Source organism: Gadus morhua, chromosome 15, assembly GCF_902167405.1.
Source record: "Gadus morhua chromosome 15, gadMor3.0, whole genome shotgun sequence".
NCBI lineage: Eukaryota > Metazoa > Chordata > Actinopteri > Gadiformes > Gadidae > Gadus > Gadus morhua.
In genome coordinates, this window is record NC_044062.1 from 5,859,598 (window position 1) to 5,868,425 (window position 8,828).

The 8,828-nt window shown below is 41.0% G+C and overlaps 1 protein-coding gene across 1 annotated transcript in view; it reads right to left on the reverse strand.

Annotated features, from left to right (window-relative positions):
- Window positions 1–7,757: 7,757 nt before the first annotated feature.
- The window catches only part of macrod2 (mono-ADP ribosylhydrolase 2), a gene marked incomplete in the record, with an annotated part of 416,799 nt that continues 415,728 nt past the window's right edge, over window positions 7,758–8,828 (reverse strand). The window contains 1 exon segment of the mRNA XM_030378886.1: window positions 7,758–8,828. This exon segment is cut by the window's right edge and continues 856 nt beyond it.

An 8,828-nucleotide genomic window follows, 5' to 3' on the forward strand; every position in this document is an offset into this window, starting at 1 on the left:
TGTATGGACCACTAGGTGGACCGTAGTTTCAGTGTGGAGGTGGATTTGTGAACACTGTCCTCAATGCTCTTTTTGTTGGGAGAACTTCATTGATGAGGGAATATGTGACTGACAGAGTGACTGACTGGCAGTAACAAACAGTGGGTGAGGAAAGAGCTCTGCTATTCGCTGTTTGTATGAATTCATATGAATTGATAACTGGATGCAGATAATACAATATGACCACCAGTCTATCTCCGTCTCCCATTCACAACTCCGCCACCAAACATCCTCACTACACATTGTTAACAGAGACCTGCCCCATCATGGCGATGGTAAAATCAGGCACATGGCAGACTGGAAAAAGTGGGAATTGGTTTACAAGCCGGAAGTTAATGATCCAAAATATTTAATATTCCTATTCTGCAAATCAACTCCGCGGCTCAGCGGTGAAACGTTGGAAGAAACAAGATCTACCGACTGTAACATACAAGAGAAGATGAAAATATCACAATTATAGCGCAGCATTGCCAACGGTTTGTGTTTCACAATCAAATCCATATTTCACTGGATGATATATTTTTCCCATTTATGGGGCAGACAATCTTCCGTTGATTTGTCATGTCTGCCTTGTCTTTTGACAGTTGGAGGAAAAGGCGCAGTCCGTTAGAAGTTCCCCTTCAGGAATTTTATTCACACACACTATCACATACTGTCTGTTGCTAAGGCAACTGAACTTCGATTCACCCCTCCCCCCCCCCCACACCGACACACACACACACACACACACACACACACACACACACACACACACACACACACACACACACAAACACACACACACACACACACACACACACACACACACACACACACACACACACACACACACACACACAACCGCTGGCCAGGACAACATCATGGATGGATTTATACATTCAGCTGACTGGTGTTGAAGGGTCAGGAAGGAGAGGTCACATAGAGAGCCGAATAAATAACTTTAGAAAGTTGAGAAAAGACGACCTGAATTATGTCAGGGGATGAGGCACTCTCGCTGTCATAAAACAGGCTGCTTCATTTGTAAAATGTGATCTATGGTGTTCCATTACCGTCAACACTAACGTGTTGCTTAGCTTTACAGTGGTTATATTACCTTGTTGCTAGGAAACAGGCTTGTCTTGTTGATAGGTAAATGTGCTAATTGTTGCTCGTCCCTAGCAGTGTCTCTCAGCACTGTAGCTGTTAGTGTGTGCGTGTGTGTGTGTGTGTGTGTGTATGTGTGTGTGTGTGTGTGTGTGATAGAGTGAGTGTGTGTGAGAGAGAGAGAGAGAGAGAGAGAGAGAGAGAGAGAGAGAGAGAGAGAGAGAGAGAGAGAGAGAGAGAGCTAGTGTGAGTTTGTGTGTGTGTGTGAGAGAGAGTGCCAGTGTGTGTGTGTGTGTGTGCTTTTCATAAAATGTAATGTATGTAACGTATGCACTGTATAAATGGATGGATGCAAATCGAGCACGTCAAACTGAAAGGCAAGGGCCGGATCCTCCGTGTAAAATAAAATACTACTTCTGTAGAGAAAAGTCACTTCACAATACTGCCTCTGATGTCGCGTGGCCCCAGAATGGCCTCCACTCCTGTGGGCGATCGTCGCAGTAATTGAATAAGGAAATGTCTCAGCGTCTAAATATATTCTATCTCTGGATACCCAGCTTGATTCTAAAAGGCGAATGGCAAATTATGGATGTTAAGTAACTCTATAAAGCTTACACGACATCGCCACGGCCAACAGGGACTCGGAGAGATATTGGGTTGCCAGCCCGATGGCAGAAGATTCCCGTAGTATGAGAAGTTCAGCTCCCTGCTGACTGTTGCTCGTGAAAACAGACCCAGAAGGTTAGTCAAACAAATCCGACTGCTTAACGATCACAGCTCAGGTTCCCTCACGTTCCTCCCAGCCTGTTTTAATTGTGTGCAGTCATTTCTACTGCATGGATGTATTTATGGATGTATACGGAGGTCTTTACGGATGTATTCACATACATTTATGGATGTATTTACAGATGTATTCAGATGTATTTATGGATGTATTTACGGATGTATTCGGTTGTATTTATGATGTATTCATGGTTTTATTTGGATGTATTTACGGATGTATTCAGATGTATTTATGATGTATTCATGGTTTTATTTGGATGTATTTACGGATGTATTCAGATGTATTTACGGATGTATTTATGGAAGTATTTAGATGGCTTTATGGATGCATGTGGATTTATTTAAGGATGTATTTACGGATGTATTTATGGAAGTATTTGAATGTATTTGGATGTATATGGATGTATTTACGGATGTATTCGGATGTATTCATGATGTATTCATGGATTTATTTTGATCTATTCACAGATATATTTATGGATGTATTCAGATGTTTTTACGGATGCATTTATGAAAGCATTTGGATGTATTCAGTTGTATTTACGGATGTATTTGGATGAATTTAGATGTATTCACTGATGTATTTGGATGTATTCGGATGGATGGATGCATTAAGGTTTATAGGTTATACATAGGTTTATATATATATATATTTTTTTTTACAAATGTAGGCTACTTATTATAATTCAATGTGGATAAAGGGGTCTGCCAAATGCCCTTGATATAAATGTGAATACAGGGAAGGATGTTGCTCGTGTCATGAACAATATCATTTGTAAATGAGGAAATGTGCTTCTCCAGTGGCTTCCGAAGAGTAATGTGTTATTGATTGATCAGCATGGCTAGCTGTCTCTTAATATAATATGTCATGATGACATAAATTGCCCAACATGTTGATGCTTTGTACAGAAGACACTGACTGGAATACTGTCCATGGTGCTTTTCTGGCATTTTCACAACAAAAATCAATCACTCAAAAACGTAGGTGAGTAATTTAAGCATTTACACATAAGTATGGCATAAGAGATTCACAATGTCAACAACATAGTTGACAGAAATCTGGAATAATTTTTACCCTGATAGCAATTACCGGAAAATAACACAAATAAATGAAGCTTGAAGCAAGAACTGCATGTAGTTGTTAATAAAGATTGGGCAAGTGAAGGTTGGTTGTTTACATGGAAAAGTAAAGTAGGCCTACCCTGGTAATATTAAAGTCAATGTTCCTCCAAAGCTTGAACTGCATGGAGAATTCGGTTGTGCAAACCTTTTGTACTTATAAAAGGTTCATTTTGCTAACATTTAAACCTTTCTATGCAAGGTGTTCTCTAAATTGATTTGAGCACATTGTTGCTGGTTTAAGGTCTAAACTGCACTTCGTCAACAGAGTGGCCTTTTGCTGTGTGACCTTTTAAACAATGTTTTTTGCTTTGTCAAAGAACAAACACATCTTTTAACAGAGCCAATGCCATGGCATATTCACAGCACTCAAAGGCACACAGAGCAAGGTTTGACATGCTACACATTTATTATTAACTCATTCAACATACATTCATTGAACATCTTCATTTCGTTCATGTATTACGGATTTCTGTTCTATTTCTGCCTTTGCCTTATCTAAACTAAACATATAGGCTACGTGGAAGACAACCACCTTTCCTCCACCACCACCCTCACATAACACTACAGAATGTATGGAGGGTGCATATTTAGAGCAAGCCAATTATTTATGGGGCTGCAGGTGAAACTTTTGTGTTCTCCGGAGACGAATCGTAGGCCTGCTCATATAAGGAATTACAAATGTAACCGTGGTTTATCTAGAGCCGCACTCCATGGCACTCCAATTAAAGGAGACACCAGCGACCGTATGTTGGTGCTGGCTGTTTATCAGCATTGGCTCTTAGCGTACAGCAAGGCACACAGCCCAAAAAGCCTGTTAACAAGCCAGCCGCGGTGCAATACATATTGGTTTTAAAAGCCATTGGCGCTATCTGCAAATTATTTTTAGCTGTGGAGTTTGCCATTGAAAAAAAAAAAAATGCTCCCATTATTCTTGGAAACAAGAGAGCGATAAGATAAACTTTTCAATGGTGAACAAAAAAAACAACAACCCCGGCTGACTTAAAACTCTCTCATTCTGGATGCTTAAGTTCGCAGAACACCCGGAAGTGGTGGCAGAGAAACCCAGCTGAACTATTTTTTTCTCTTTCACTCGAAGAAAGTACCTTTAAATGTCACCACAATCATATGCCAATAGGCCCCCTGGAACTGCCTCCACCGTGCTATACCCCGACTAAGGGCAAGTGGCATGATAGCACTTCAAACGCATTATCAGGTTGATAATCACCGAGGAGGGACGGGGAACGACGGCAAACGTTGGTCGCCCCTTCCTCATCGCTCCGTCAGACGTCTGTCAAATAATGTGCTTCGAGTGTATTTTGGGTGATGGCGGCAAAACAACGTCGGAAGCCTCGCACTGTTGTTCTTTTATCCGCTCGTTCTCGCTAGTTCAAAGAGAAAGTTGCGATGCCGGTGAAAAAACTAATTTCCTCGCAAGATTTCAGTGGGTGTCCCGATAGCTTTGAAGGCAGGCATCCATAATGAATGACGCTCATTTCCCATCCCAATTAGGCTGCTTATCTGTGATTAGTTCACCTATCCTGCTGCTGCCGTGGCGTCTTGTAGGGACAATACATTTCCGCGCCGCATTTCAGATAAAATAACAAAAAAACTAAAACCTTGCATATCTACTGCCAGGATTTAAAAGCTTGGGACCTGGAATTAATTCCCCTCAATTTGTTTGTGTTGTCTGAACAGACCGGGTGTGTTGCGGTCTGTTCAGTGTGTGGAAGGAGAAAGGGAAAAAGAAGAATGAAGAGAGAGAAAGAAAGGGAAGGGGGGAGAGCATGTGTGTGTGTGTGTGAGAGAGAGAGAGAGAGAGAGAGAGAGAGAGAGAGAGAGAGAGAGAGAGAGAGAGAGAGAGAGAGAGAGAGAGAGAGAGAGAGAGAGAGAGAGAGAGAGAGAGAGAGAGAGAGAGAGAGAGAGAGAGAGAGAGAGAGAGAGAGAGAGAGAGAGAGAGAGAGAGAGAACAATAATGTGTGTTTACACAAAGAGGTCCGCAGAGCTTTCATCTGGTAAATTAATCGTAAAGAGCCTTTCAGACGATATCAACCCAAGATGCCGGACTCTGCTTGGGAGATGAGGGACACGCACAGCAGTTGTGAAACAACACAACAAAACACAATCAAACCTCCTTTCTTGTGATACAAAAACACATAAATGAGGTCATTTATGGAACCATTAAAATACAATGCAACTAGACAACGCTGCATTATTCTGCTGTAAATGACGTAAATCAGTCATTTCCACCCAAACCAGTGGGTGGAAAGGCTGCTGTTGAAACAAAGGGATGAGCCTGATGGGTAACTTACATTGGTTCTCAAAGTGCGGCCCGGGGGCCAATGGCGGCCCCAAGAAACATAAGCGTCTTAGAGTACCATATTAAGCGCTATATACATTTCTTTTTTATATATTTTTTTTATATATTTACATTTTTATTTTTTTATTATATCAAAAGCTATTTAAACAAAAATAAATAGATATAAAGAGAAAAGTCGACTCTCTCTAGCTTTCAATTAAACCTGTAACACTTGCTAGTTTTAATCCGACTGTTCATTACTTGAAAGGATGAACCTCAGTTTCGTGATTTAGAGCTCACTTGACCTCACTCCCAGAGGTCCACGGTGCAATGTTTTTTTTTCACCTATGGGGTGCTGACGGCGTTTCCCACCAGATTTTTTTTTCCTTTGGCGGCCCTCAGTCAAAATTTGGGTAACTAAATTGGCCCTGAGTTGTCAAAACTTTGAGAACCACTGCTTTAAACAATTACAGGTTAAAAAAAAGTTATTTTTGGACTCGGGGAAACAATCCTTGGGAGCAAATTGAAACAATGACAACGACAGCGTCTACAGCCTGGGTGTTCCCAAGCTCACCGCCACTGGGACATAAAATATTTAAATAAGTCATTAAATATTTAAAACATCGCTGTTCCACCACCAGCCCATCCTGACAAGCACTTGGTATGTGACAAGTTAATGGGCCGTGAATATTGGAGTGGTTGGAGCAATTTGATCCTTGTTTTGCTATATATTCTGCCCTTTATGGCTGTTTGCACCAATTGCCCTTTCGTTTTTTCTAATACTTCTTTAAACCGCTTTGATGAAGGAGACGGAAGAGATCACAGCTGTCCCCTATATTTTATTCAGTTGCAATAGAGACGACATATTGTCCTTTCTGAAGCGTCTCTCTCACTCTCTCTCTCTCTCTCTCTCTCCCTCAATCTGACAGAGGCTTCTAGACTAGAGCGATGTTCAGTCGTTTTCTCAGAAGTAAATGAGCTGTAGTTCAGTTGCACAGGGAGGGGGTGCATCTTCAATGCAAAACAAGAGATCATACCTCAGAAGGATAAGTAATGGTGTGAGATGAAAGGGAAGAAAGCCATCTCCATTATCCCAGCTTCAGCACTTGATGAAAGCGTTAATTTGTACGCCGTTGACGAACCGGTATTACACAGCTTTGTTAAATGCTTCATTCTGATTGGTCAATTAGGGAATACAGTCTGTTATTGCTGAACACAATGCAGACCGCTGCTATGAATAAAATACCGTTGCTATTGATATGGGAGCGAATCACTGCTTCTATATCCAGCAGTGATTTGGAATATTTACTTATATTAATTAGTTCAACAAAATAAAAGAACATTAGTATATATTCATTACTCAGATTCAAGTGGTCAAAATACGGAGCAGAACATTCAACCCATGAAAAGGCAGAAGAAGCCAGGCATTCCGAAGACAGACCTAAGCAATCGAAACTGAGTGCGCCCGAACCCTGGCCTTGGAAGGCCCAGGTACCCGCAGTTAGAATTGCTATGGATTGGATATAAGTAATGCATGTCGTACTTCGAACATCTGGACGTTTTTTTGTATCTGAATTAGTTAACATTGAAAAAACTAAATTTTAAGTTTTAAGTTTTTTTAAATGGTAATACTTGAAAGGCATTAATTGAAATTCAAAGAGGTGAATTCAAAACAAATAAATTCATATTACCTTGTTTTTACAGTAAAATATTTCAATCTTATGAATTTAATGGTGTTCACATTTCCATATGCAAAATTAAATTGCTTTTAAAATCAAAACATTTATGGCAGTGATCTGCTTCCATAGAGAGCGCTGCAAACTACTCATCGTGTACCAGCCACGTTCACTTATTCAGCGCTGCTCTCCCAAATCAATCGGATTACTTTTAAGGCAAGAAATATGTGTCTTAAATATTTGCCTGCTTTTCTCAAGCGACGCCTATAAAAATAAAGGAGAAGTGATTCTTGAAGATTACCACTGCTTCGAGCTCCTCTTCGTGTGAAGTCTCAAATGGAGTAGGTCAAATTGAGGTCATATCACATCCATAAAATGTGAAGGCTTACCGGCAGTTAGTTTAATAACCCCCCCGCCCTCCACCATATATTGTGTTATTTGCAAAGAATCAGCATCAACAGAGATTCTCATTTTATAATATTTAGCTTCACTGTGTCAGTGTAGCACAGTGCTACACTGACACGTACTGTACTGAGGCACGGTAGTGCAGTGTTTTTCCTTGTTTTTCCTCCCGTTACGGTCAGCGGGAGTGGCATAGCTCTCTCTAGGATAGCTCTGGTACAATACTACCTTATGCTTATGTTTATTTGTTTTCCTCTGTCTAGCCCTTACTGCAGCAACGGTGAGTGGATGAATGAGTCAACTGTATTGTCCCTGTGTTTGCGTTCGACATTAACATGAAGTAACAACATGGGTCGTTCGACTTTGAACTTAAACTTTATTAGTCTGTTTCATTATTGTTCCGCAAAGCAAACATCAAAGTATGAAGGCATCATTTCCAAAAACAGTAATTAATTTTATCTTTAGTTATGGCACCACTTAAAAATAACTCAAATCATATCCTTTTCTTATAGATTGTTTTAGTCGACCGATCAAAAGATAAAACGAGGAATATTAACAACTGGTTACATGGTGTAGAGTTAGTAATTAATGATAAATCGTCTGCAAGCAACACCCAACCAAAATGCTTTACTTGGACCGCCTCTGTGTGATAATGTTTTCGTATGAAATAAGGCAAATTCTTCAGATAAAAGTATAGACTAGCTGGTTAAGAGACAAGCAAACAATCGGGTAAGCAAGCGGGCAGGGGGGGAGAGAGAGAGAGAGAGAGAGAGAGAGAGAGAGAGAGAGAGAGAGAGAGAGAGAGAGAGAGAGAGAGAGAGAGAGAGAGAGAGAGAGAGAGAGAGAGCAGGAGATACAGTTTCCATGTTGATGAAATTCAAAGCAATTCAGTCATGCAAGGAAAACAACTGAGAAAGTGACAGGACAAAGTAATTTCATTTAAAAGACACTCACATCCTCTCGAGTGTTGCGTGGGCGATTGTATTATTCCCGTTAAAATCTCGCATAGAGAATCAACGGCTGCGAAAATTTTGAGCTTTGTCATGGTTCATCAGTGACGACGTGTGTGTGTCTATGTGTGCATGTATTTGTGTGTTGTCTTTATTAGTGTGTTTAAGTTGTCGTTGTTTTTTCGTTAATCCCGGCCCTCTATCATAGACCTTGTTGCGTGGTTCGTTAGTATCGTGGTCATGGGATTGCATTTTAAAATGTAAATTCAGTATTTTATTTTGACAGCAGCCCCGCCCGCAGCGGTGTGCGACAGAATGTGGCGGCGGCGGCGGCGGCGGCGGTGGGGGTGTGATTGACTCACACCTCACGAGCGCTCGCGAGACGCAGTCAACGTGCGGAGCAGTCATCGGCAAAAAGAGTTACATCTGTTTAGAAACGCAGTAGAATGAGGAGGTGGGGGAGGAGATTCGGGGGGG